This window comes from Dipteris shenzhenensis, chromosome 5 (genome assembly GCF_047967505.1).
Source record: "Dipteris shenzhenensis isolate YYH24624 ecotype China chromosome 5, Dip_SZ_1.0, whole genome shotgun sequence".
NCBI classification, from domain to species: Eukaryota; Viridiplantae; Streptophyta; class Polypodiopsida; order Gleicheniales; family Dipteridaceae; genus Dipteris; species Dipteris shenzhenensis.
In genome coordinates, this window is record NC_141600.1 from 36,070,274 (window position 1) to 36,082,510 (window position 12,237).

Below are 12,237 nucleotides of genomic sequence, written 5' to 3' on the forward strand. Positions count from 1 at the left end.
GTATACATGGGAATCTGCCTACAGAGATGAGATGAGGGATACAGGAGGAGTCGCAGTCCTTTACAAATCCACACTTTTGGGGGCCATCTCAGTGGAGCAAAGAGATCCACACTCCAGGCTTCTCTAGATCTGGATTCGACACATGGATAGCCGGGATCTGTTTATTGTAGTTTGCTACTTCCCCCCCAAGACCTCCCACTTTGCCAGAGATATTCAAGAGGAGGATGAGACATCACCATTTTTTGCTCTTTATCAATCCATTGTTGACTTGTCTAGCCGCAGGGAAATCCTCCTAGTTGGGGACTTCAACATGAGGACAAGCGCTCGTCAGGCACCATTCATCAACTTCAGGGATGATTCCACTCTACTACCAGACATTGACCTTGAGGAGTCACGTATGCTATGAATTTCGGCTGATAGACGAGGACCGCTCACATCCTATGGGTAGGCCCTATTAGACCTCGAGGATTATGAAAGGGCCAAGCAAGAAAATATTTGCTTCAAATGTTTGGGTAAAGACCATGCTGCTTGGAACTATTCTAAAAATAAACAAGCGGGAGATAAAGCCCCAAATAAACCTCCACAAAAACAAGTGCATGCGGTGCAAGTGTTGTCGCTTAATGGTACTGAAAAGTACACTAAGGTAGAGGTCTATCATGAGGATAGCACCCACATGTGTGCCATTTAACATTAATCTCATTACGAAAGATTTGAGGGAGATTTGGGGTCAAAGAGGACCTCATAAGGAATGGATTAGAAAAATGGATTAGGGACTAAGCATGGGAGGGTGGGTCCCAAGGCTTTTACAAAGTGCACTTCCCTAGACATGGAGGTGGGACCATTGTCCCCCAGAAACTGTGATTTCCCATAATTTCTCAAGATATGCTCCTCTTAAGTCTCTCTTGGATGATCCCCATTCCCAAAAAGTCTCTTGCACATGTCATGTCACCTAAATTTTGATTTTTTTTAAAGTCAAAAGAGCTTGAAAACCTCCCAAGCTTTTCCTAAACCCATACCTATTGATCAATAATTATATGCTGAGAAAAAAAATTGTAAATAAATTTGATTTCTTGAAGATAATCTATCTTGAAAGAGCCATGGTATTGACTCTACAAGCTGTGCTTGTAATAGTCATGAACTATTGATTGTATGCTTTGCTCATGATAAGAGTGCCAAATTCATGCCTACTCCTGCTACACATTTCTTTCCTTTGTGATGTGTATGCCTCCTTTGATAACTGACTTGTAGTAGCTGCATCAATTGGCTATTAATCTTTTAATGCTGAGACCAGGTAGTTGGGTTAATGATCTTTTCATTTTTGAGCTACTTTGGTTCAAGATCTTGTGATTTTCGAGTTGAGCCTGCCCTATGTGTCTTTTTATTCAAACTATCAACATTCAAAAAAAACATTTAATACTTGGAGCCTCTATTCGATTTAGATGTGCATCTTATGGACTGTCTTTTCTGTCATGAGACTTTGCTCTTGATTATGTTGCTTATCTCTCAGTCTACCCATATCTGATTGAATTGTGTTGAAGTTACTTAGAGAATTACTTGCAAAAAATGCTAACCATTAGCTACTAATTTCTTTCTAAGTAGACTATGCCTCTTGGCAGCTATATCCTTTTAATAGAGATTTGTTCTTAGTGCTAGAATATTTAGCAAATAATAGTTTGTTTGCAACACATATTAGATCAATGGCACACTCAAGAATATTGGAAGGCCTTGAGCGTAGCAAAGATAAGACCCTTCTTTTATGTCGTTTGTTCTATTTAGAAGACATACAAACCCTTGATAGAACAATAGTCTTGGAAAGCATTGTGCGCATCTTTCAACAAATTGAAAACTAAAATTTACTTATTCATTGGGAACCTTGTGGGAATGTTGATGCTATGATGGCATCAATCACAACATACAGAGACTTTCAAAAAAGTAATGGTATTTACCTATGGTTCAAATCTTCCCAGAAGAGAATCAAAAGGCATTGCAGTTATAGATATATTCCCACACAGTCTTTTGGTTTTTCATCTTGCAAACATTGGTGAGCCGAGTAGATAGCAAGCACAATGGCTTCTAGAAGAGGAGCGCTTGCTGCGAGAGCTTGTTCACTTTGAGATTAGTGCTCCTCCTTGTATGATTGTCCCTTAATTCAAGCTGCTTTATTCAGCGATGATGACTCTTGTAGACAAAAAGATTCAAGGCAAGATTTACAAACTATGTCAAAAGAGGAAGGAGATGGAGCTTTTGCTTAGTGAGCTCATACATAAGAGCAAACCAAACTGCGTGAGAAATCAAAGGTATGTGAAGACACACACTCAAATTCTTATTGTGGCAGCCTTATGTTTAGGAGACAATTACAAGGAGTAAGTGAGATTAGTGATTCCACTTATCATTCTCTTATGAACCTGATCAAGGCTCACTTAGTTTCCATACACATTCCATTTGTGCATATTCATGAGCTCAACTATGAGTCTCAGTATGGTATTCATGGCATTGTGATTAATGTGATGGCAAATGTGATAGATGTTCAAAATTTTTTATCAAGGTTTTTGGATGATGAGTCATGTCTTAGAGTTGGGATTAAGTGAAGGCTCGCATACTAGCATTCTTACATGAGTAGAGTTGTGCGAGTACTATTGATAATGAAAGCATTGTGCAATCTAATTCAAACACCACTATATTTTGAGAATAGCATAATTCTCAACAATGCCTGGGTTTAACATATCATTAACCTCTAAGCAGTCCATAATGATATTCTTAATCTACAAACAATCCAAGATAAGGAATTCCAAGAAGTCCAGGAACAAATGAAGATGATCTTGTTGAAGCTTCCAAAGTGGATACACCACTACATGGACTATATGCATCATAGCATATAATGACTCAAGCTTTTGTAACCGCGCTCAAATGTGTTGAAGTTATTTTTGATAGAGTAGTCAAAGGATTCTTTCGTTGCTTTGCTCATTTTTGTCTCTCCTTTTGCAATATAAGAAGTACAATGTGTAGCTCTACAGCATGTGGGTTCATGATAAAATGGATATCAATGTGTCATCCTAGAGACAAGATAACCTTGGGTTGAAATTGTTAGTGTAGATGTCCTTTGGTTGTCTCTTCATGAAGACTGTTGGCGTGCTAATAGAGTATCTTAGTGCTTGGATGTATGGGGGATTTGTTGTCTTAAGAGATATCAACCACTCGGCAAATGAAGTCATTGTGCCTCACCCAAGATCATGCAGTCATTTGTTGATTGTCTTTGTCGGCAGTTGATTGTTTTGAATTCCTCTCCTCAAGGTCCGAACCAATTGGCTTTAAGATGCATGTTTCATGTATTGGCTACTTGGGGAAGTTATAATTGAATTTTCTTTGTGATTTCTTCCATGTATTTGTCAATAAACATGATTATGCTTGGTATGTTTGAAGTTAGAAGAGTAGGAGCATCTTTGATATAAAGAAGACCATGGTCATGTTGTCTGCCTCTATGCTGAAACTCAATGAGATGAAGAAGAATTTGGAGAGCCTACCAGTAGTTATGTCATCTCTTTTTAGTTCTTATTTGATTGCATTGAATTAGTGCACATAGTATATGGCCATAGTAATAGGATCAAATCGAAAGAGATGCCACAAGTATGATCCCTCACCCTCATTATCACATTGTTTGATATCAAGGTTGAGTGTTTTCAAACACTCGACCAAACTTGCAGACCATTGTATCTCACCACATGAGAATGTCACAAAGAATGTTGTAATTCCAAGCTGCTGGATCACTAAAAAAACATTTTTTCCAACTTGCCTTTGTAATTTTTTTATGTGCATAGTGCATCGGAATCCTTATATCCAATCTTTGATTTGAGCAACTTCTTGATATTTGTATCATCTCAAATATCCTTTGTGTGGTGTTGTTGGCCTTATAGCTTGCCCTTTTGTAGTCTCACCCAAGTAGAAGATAGAATCTTAGAGATCATTATCTTCACTATTTTGAAGAATAGATTTTCTATATGTGTTCCAAATATTCTATCTTCATTAGTTGGTTCCCATTTTGTAATTGTTTGGTATCTCTTCTCAGCGAAGTCAGAGTATGTTCTTTTTTGGCTGAAGAATAAGTTTGGGAAAGCAATTCCTCACAAAAAGCATCCTTAAATAACCCTAGTTGTGAGTATTCTTTTGATGGTGCACCATGTACAATGAAATACTCTCATAAACACTCAAGCAGTAAGCTCACAACAAGCTACCTATATGGCACTATTACTCCCCTTGACAAGCTTCTCATGTCAGTTTACATTTATCAACGCTAATTATGAAGAAGATAAAACATTGTTACTACAATCCAAATCAGTTTCACAAGTCTTGGATGACCATGATACAAATGTTATCTTTAAAGACACCATCCAAAAGTATTCAAAGTGCCAACCAGTATTAGATGATCTTTTCTTGGCCGAATATGCATCACAATACAAAACAAAAAAAGGCAAACAAATGAAGCTAAAAAACGCTCAAATCCTATGCTTTGTGAACTCTAATCAACACACGGACCCTCTAGGTTTCTACCTTGCTATACTTGCCATTCAAAGACTCTGAGAAAACTATTCTATTTAGGTACAACACATGATGCTTACAAAGAGAACTTAAGCATCATCAAGTAAAACAAAGAGAAATTCATAGAATCGATTGTTCCTTACGTATCTTATTTTTAAAACACTTAAAACACTCATGTCTAATGTGTCATGTTTCTACTTGATTCTATCAGGTAGACTAAAATATGAAGTCGGGATAGAATTTTGTGAAATCCCTCATATAAGGTCATACAACAAGGCCTTATTCAAACTGCCCTCCTTATATTGGACCATGGTGAGGATGAATGTATGTTGGTTTCCTGACTATGGAAGATCCCATATTTAGAGGCCATTCTCAAGTTGAAGCTACAATGGGCCTTTGTTGATAGCTTGATGGACAATCTCATGCTTCAAGAGAAATTATTGCTAGCAAAAAATATTGGCAAAGGATGGACCCATGAGTTTAAGAGGCAATGAGCTGGCAATGAGCATGAAATTATGGAAGGGTAACCTAAACTCACTTCTAATTAAACTCACTACATTTGCAAGCATCCTTTTTCACAATCAAAGAGAACATACCTCATTCATGCTTTCTTTTTTCTGCATACTTCATTCATTCATGGTTTCTTATACTTTTTGCAATCCCTTAGCTCCTCGAGATTTTAATAAGTTGGCCTTGTAGGAAGTGGAAAAAGTAAATTTTAGTAGCATGGCAAGCATGCCTTCTAAGCAAAAGATTATAACCATTACCAATAACCGCTATAGGGGGCACCGTAAGTCCATAGACTCTAGTTTTGTTGTGGTAACTCCCAAGGGGGTCACGATGTAAAAATCACAATGTATAGCACATGCAATCAAGGGGTATTAAAAAAACCCCTACCTAAGGATCTTTATAACCTATATACACCCCTTTTGTAAATTTTGAGATGATGAAAGTATCCCTTATGCATAGAACTTTTCACTTTTTGAATTAAAAAACCCCTTACACATGTATATTTCATATAACTCATAAAAATATAAAACCTCTTCAGTTGATTGGATGTGTTGTCTTACATATTGCTTAGTGACCCCCTCAAGGGTTAATTTTGGGTGTTGAGGCTAAGAAGAATGTGTTGAGGAAATCTGTTGACCATTATCTCATCATTATGAGGGGTGAGACTGCAAATTGTTGACATACCACTTGCTTACCATTTCTTGATAAATGTTATTGATCTGACCCCTCTGTGTTTTATCCTATATAAGCCATCCAAATGCATCTATAGTTATTACAAACTAAAAGGGAGGAGTGAGGACAACCTTAACAGATGGACCTTCTGAGTTGAAAAGATTTTGATGTCAACATGTTCACCTTTATTTTATTCTTGGCATTTTGGAGCAAATTTTAACAAGCCCCTCCTTCCATGTCTCAATGGCCTTGCTCACTGATTCCTCTAACAACTCTAATAGTTTGGGTCCCAAAATCATAGATAAAATTCCCCATCTTTCCCCCGGGTTTCACCCTTAGCCATGAGGTATGCTATCTTCTTGAGCTCCTCATATGGTAGATCTTTATCCATGAGCATGTAATTAAAGGAGGAGGCCATTTTGGTACTATTACCATTGCATGTCTCTCTGGTAATAAGTTTGCATGTCTGTTCAGCAAATAAGTTTCTTTGTGGATATGAGGACTTCTTAAAGTGTGAGTGCACTACTTATCAAATTGGCTATAATTCTATCTTCCCACAACAACCTAGGAATGGACTTTGAATTACTTTCTTTTTTATGGACTGAATATGCACTCATTAGCGCTATCAATCTTGCTAGCTAGTGTCTAAGATAAATAATTTGTTGTTGAGTCTTGCCCATGTCCTCGTTTCTGAGCTCTTTGATAGTTCTAGGCTTGATCTACCTCAACTAAGTTATCCCTTGGACCTCTTCAACTTCTCCTCCATGTCTTGTGGGTGTTGTGCCTCCTCTTAGCTCTAGTAGCAACAACTCTTTCCCTTAGTGCCTTGAGAAAATTCCAAATCCTATAGATACCTCTTATCCATCTGTTTGAAGATGAAGCTGTCTCTCCAAAGGCACTACCCACAGTCTTCTAATATTAACTTGGAGCTTAAGGTGATTGGAAGAGAAACAGGTTAGATTAAACAATGATTTCCTAGCTTGTCCCATGCCTCTATCCAAATGTCATGAGAATTCGATCGTAATATGAAAACAGAAGAGATAAAAGGGACTTGTAATGACAACCAAGAGCCTCGCCACTTAGAATTTAGACAAATAGGACCTAAATTTTATGGATCTCCTCTAGAACAAACCCAATGTTGCAAGAGGTGAAGTTCGTTTTGAAAGATCTATGAGGTGTGTCTACCCCTTCAATTTCATCCATCACATCTATTAGATTGTGCCTACACCATATTGAAATCCTCCTTCAAGATGGTGTCTCTCAAAGGGAAACATGCATCCCATAAAAGAGTCCTCTTCATGATTGAGTTGAGGGACTTCAGAGAATAGATCTCATAGCTCAAATTCTTGTGTCTTAAGTCTGCCGTCCCAACGACGTTGAGTCCAAATGAGGTAATCAAACAAAAAAATTCAAAAGGCTCTTCCCCTCTTTATGAGAAGCAAAGAACAAAATGCCATCTTTGTCTAGATTATAAAGATTTGACATCATTGGCAAACCCCTACACATTCTCACTACAGAAAATGAGGATTGTCAACCATGGATTAACCAACTTTATTTTTCTTCTTCCTGAAGTGCATAGGAATCGGATTAGGTGACAAATTAAATCCTCTTGATAGTCTCCTTCTATCTCTTTCTTCTTGCCCATTCACCTCTTGTAACACTACCTTTTCAATCTAGGTCTTCCCCTTCTTCCCTCTTACCTTAACAAAAGAGCATCTTCTTGGGTGCTCCGTGTCTTGTCAGTAGCATTGAGTTTGTCTTCAAAGATTCAAGGATTGGGGACACACTTCAATATCCTCATCTTTTGATTCAGTCCCCCATAGTTCTAGCAAGGCCATGAAGGGATTATCCATATCGATTCATGTTCCAAACACAATAATTCCATTGCATCCTTGCATCTTTTGTATAATTTGCTTTGTGACTTGCTCCTTGGCCTTTTTGTTTTTTCTTTCTTTCTCAACTCCGTGGTTGAACTTACCTGCACAAGTATATAGTAGTGTTTCTATGTCATTGTTGAATTATACATATTTTTTAAAACAGATTTACATGGAATATTATTAACAAAAGCTATCAAAATAAGAGATAGAAAAGGTAACCCTTCTTAGTATATGACATTTTGGTTCTGACACTAGCAAAGTTGCAATCAAAGGAGAAGAACCTAACTTGATAGTTTACTTCTTCTTGCAATGAGGTAAATGATTCATTTGAATTAAAATTTTATCCTCTTGCCTTCAAACAAAATAATTTAAAAAGAAAACCTCTTTTACAAGAAGTTGAGGGTGAATTTTCAAGGAAATTTTTAAAAACCTTTCTAATAAGACCTCTTATAATAGTGTAGATAAATGATGACATACTTTTAAAAACATGTATTCAAAATACCCTTTAAGTACAATGAATAAATTCTTGAAAACTTTGATCCCGAAAAATGTGTACAACCTGCTTAGTGTGGTTGATAGAGAGCAAACCTACATACTACTCATTGCACTTCCTTTTGACAAAATCCATATCCTTAACCATCTAGCTACACTCTTAGGATGAATGGCTCATATAATACATTCTCCAAAATGTCAACCGTCATCTTCTTAGATGGCTTTTGGAAAGTCTCCAATGCTTTGATTGTCCATCTTATATCATTTTTTAGAAGAATTCTCACACCAACCTATGCATATGGAATGGCATGATGGCATGTCTTCTAGTATAGCCAAATCTTTTCCAAGGCGGCTTTCTCAATCAAATATTTTCCGAGGCTTCCACACCTTGCTTTTTCTTTTTCTTTACCTTGACAAGTAGTTTTTGAACTCGTTGTTGGCCCACGGATGATGATTTTGTAGTTAACACAATATGTTTAGCCACTACAAAAATTGGCCTATTTTTAATGCATTTATCATTAAAAGGTATGCTAAGATAGGTTTTTTTTACAACTCCTAAAAATGTAGTGTAAACAGCAATATATGTTATGGTACAAACTCAATGTTATAAGTGACTGGATGCTAATTCATTTATTCCTTCATAGGTACATCTCCCATCTTCAAAGCCTAAAAAGATTTAAGTACACATTTCAACATCAAAATCACAAAAATGATAAAAAATCAAAATTAGGCAAGAACATCAAATTGGATGACAACTATGGAAGTTGGAAGTCCAAATCGGTAAAGATTCTCCAGGTAAAAAGAAACCATGGACACTATCAATAAAGAAGAGAAAAGACTTAAAGCCCTAGAATTGACATTAACAATAACATTGACGATAGATGAAGTTAAAGAACTCTTGGGATGAATGGACACTCAATTCAATGTCAAGGACACCATGATCCCAATCATAAGGGAGAAGTTATTACATGGGAAGCATTAGAGAATAGATTCAATCTAAAGAACATGTCTAGGATCATAGTGCTTGAAAATCAAATAAAAAATACAACAAAGTTATCCTCTGAAAGAGGTCCAAATTGCAATCCAATCACCATAAATTTCCTAGAAAACAAAGAATGAAGGCCTAATTTAGATTGCATTCAACAGTCTTGGCAAATATTATGAGCAATTTGTGACAACCATGGTCACAAGTTATGCTTAAGGACGTTTCAAATCATTTGCGGCATTCTTATGCAAGAGTAGATGTGGAGAAGTTCCCCTACAAATCAAAAGATCATGAGCAAGCATTCTCTTCTAGAGGTAAAGATTTCCAAAGAAAATTAGAACGATACTGGAAGACACAATGCCAAAGGAAACTATTCAAATATCCTTGGCCAACAATCCAAAACAATTACTAGATTTGTGGCAACTATGGTCGCAAGCAATGCAATCATGTCTAGCATTCTTATGCAAGAGTAGATGCAAAGAAGGTCCCTTGCAAATTCAAAAAATCATGAGCAAGTATCCGCTTCTAGAGGTAAAGATTTCCAAAGTAAATTACAACAATGCTAGAAGACACAATGCTAAAGGAAACCATTCAAATATCCTTGGCAAACACTACCAAGTGATCATCATCTCCAACACATCGACATCATGGTCCATTCAATTAGAGGGGGATATTGAATCCTAAAGGTAGAGGTAACGTCACTACAGGAGGTTATCAATCCCACACTCTTTTAATAACTATAGGTAGCTACATTTTGGCATTCCAAGCCATCGGAAACCTGAATGGAGAAACAAACTTTGTTGATGGAGAACATAATACAAGCATAATTCAACAATAGCATTGACATCAAGGTCAAAGACAGGTCTATCAATGTTGCCAATGAGTAAAACCAAAGCCAACCCCAAGACTACAAGGTTCAACATCCATTTCTTATTGCTCAATAACAAGAATGTTTTCCAAAAATACAACCTAACAAAATGCAAAAGGAAATCTAATCATAGGCAACCATACTCCACATAAGATTAAAGGAATGAATAATGTTCCACTTCACAATGATTAAGGCAAATTGCATAAGCATAAGAGATCCTTTCTTTGTTCCAACACTGAAAGCCTCTTATAAGTTGATTAAATGACTAGATATTTAATTAGTATTAAAATAATTGAAAGAGACATGATTTATTGACTCAAAGAGACATGGAACTAGTATTCAACAAGTTTGGTTGCACATTCTAAAAATTATATGGTCCAAACAAGATTATTGCAAAATGTGCAAGAGTCAGAAGAACATTTATATTTTCTTCATCCATGCCTACAACTTCTCATCAAAGTAATGATGCTTACTTAAGTACACTATGGCACAAGAGCTTTTGACACCTCAATTTCAAAAGCTTGGTTTCACTCGAGAAAACAAACATGGTTCAAGGCCTTCCATAGATATACTTCCAAAATGATATATTTGAATCTTGTTGCATGGAAAGATGTGCATGGGAAAGAAGTGTTGTCAACCTTTTACCATTTCATCATGCAAGAGCACTGACATGCTCTAAATTAACCATTCAAATATTTAAAGATATGCCTTAACTTTAACCTTGAACAAAGCTTTGCTTTTCATCACCCTGATTGAAAATTATTCAAAGACATGGATTTACTTTCTGAAGAAAACATCGAATGCACTCAACCAGTGACAGACATCAAAGCTTCCATGGAAAAGGAAACTAGAAAGCATAGTTGCCAACTGAAACGAAAATGGGAAAAACCGAGGAAACGAAGTTTTCGACCCTCGCAAAAACAAAAACGAAAGAAACGACAATATGGTACAATTTATGTATAAAAAACATAATACAATTATCAATAGAGTGCAAATTATACATAATACAATTATCTACACTAAAAGCATCATGCATGCTTCTATGATTTTAAATTCCTATGATGATTGATCATCTAGTATCATCCATTATCCATGAATAATGCTTCAACAATCAACATGTGTCATGAACTAAGTTCTAACTTCTAACTTCTAACTTCTAACTTTTAACTTTGAAGTTATAACAATCTGAAGTTTGAGAGGGAGGATTGAGAGGTGAGAGGGAGGATGGAGAGGTGAGAAAGGATGGAGACGTAGAAGGAGGACAAGGAGGCGAAAGAGGATGGAGGTAGAAGTCAGAGGAGAATGAGAGGCAAAAGGAGGATGGAGAGGTAAGAAGGGATGGAGAGCTGAAGGCTGAGGATGGAGAGCAGCTACTAGCTTGCAAGATGGAGGGATGGAGAGGAGAGCAAGCTACGGGTGCCAAAGCCCAAGAATCAAATGACAGATGGAGAGGCTGGAAAGCAACAAGATGGAGAGCAACACAAGAGGCAACAAAAACGACGACAAGAGGCAATGAATCGGCGAAAAACCTTTTAATCAAAAGAAGGCGAAAACAGTTTAATCAAAAGAGGGCCACCCAAAAAAAAAAAAAAAGATATTACGAAATGGCATGTCTTCCAAAAACGCCGTTTCCGTTTTGGTGTTTCCGTTTCCAAGCCAAAAACAGCCGTTTTTGGTAACTATGCTAGAAAGTACATAAAGATCAATGATATTGAATTGGGAAATTAGTGGTACATGTTTCCAATCATGGGATCCACATATCTAGTTATAAATAATCGTGATGTGAAGTCCCACGACTATCCTTGTTCAACTTTCGGGATTGGTTGCTCTTTGGTTTCTTGTCACTTGAGCAACTGCTCTTGCTGTGGCTCTTGGGCCACTTCTTTGGCTGCTGTTAGCTAAGTTGTTGCTTACAGAACTCTCTCCAGCCTACAAGCTTTAGGAATGGTTTTTCAATTCAGTAAGTATGTTATGAGGGTGGCTTTATTCCCCTTACTGCTTGTCTCGTATTGTTCAAGATATTGGGACCTACTTGTAGATTTCTCGTGATTGGATTTAGTTTTTCCTCTCCCCTCTGTTGTTTTGTTTATCTGACAAAATATATTTACTATTTTAAGATGGAAAATGCCCTTAATCATATAACCTATCATAAAAGCAAAAACTACAAAAGTTGCAACAGCATCAAATCTGCGAAAAAGCTTGCAAAAACAGAGTTTCTTTGAATGTAACACATGGTCAGCAGTCTCGACCACTTTTAAAATCCTTCCTCTTTACAGTGACTTTGTATCAATTTTAACTCT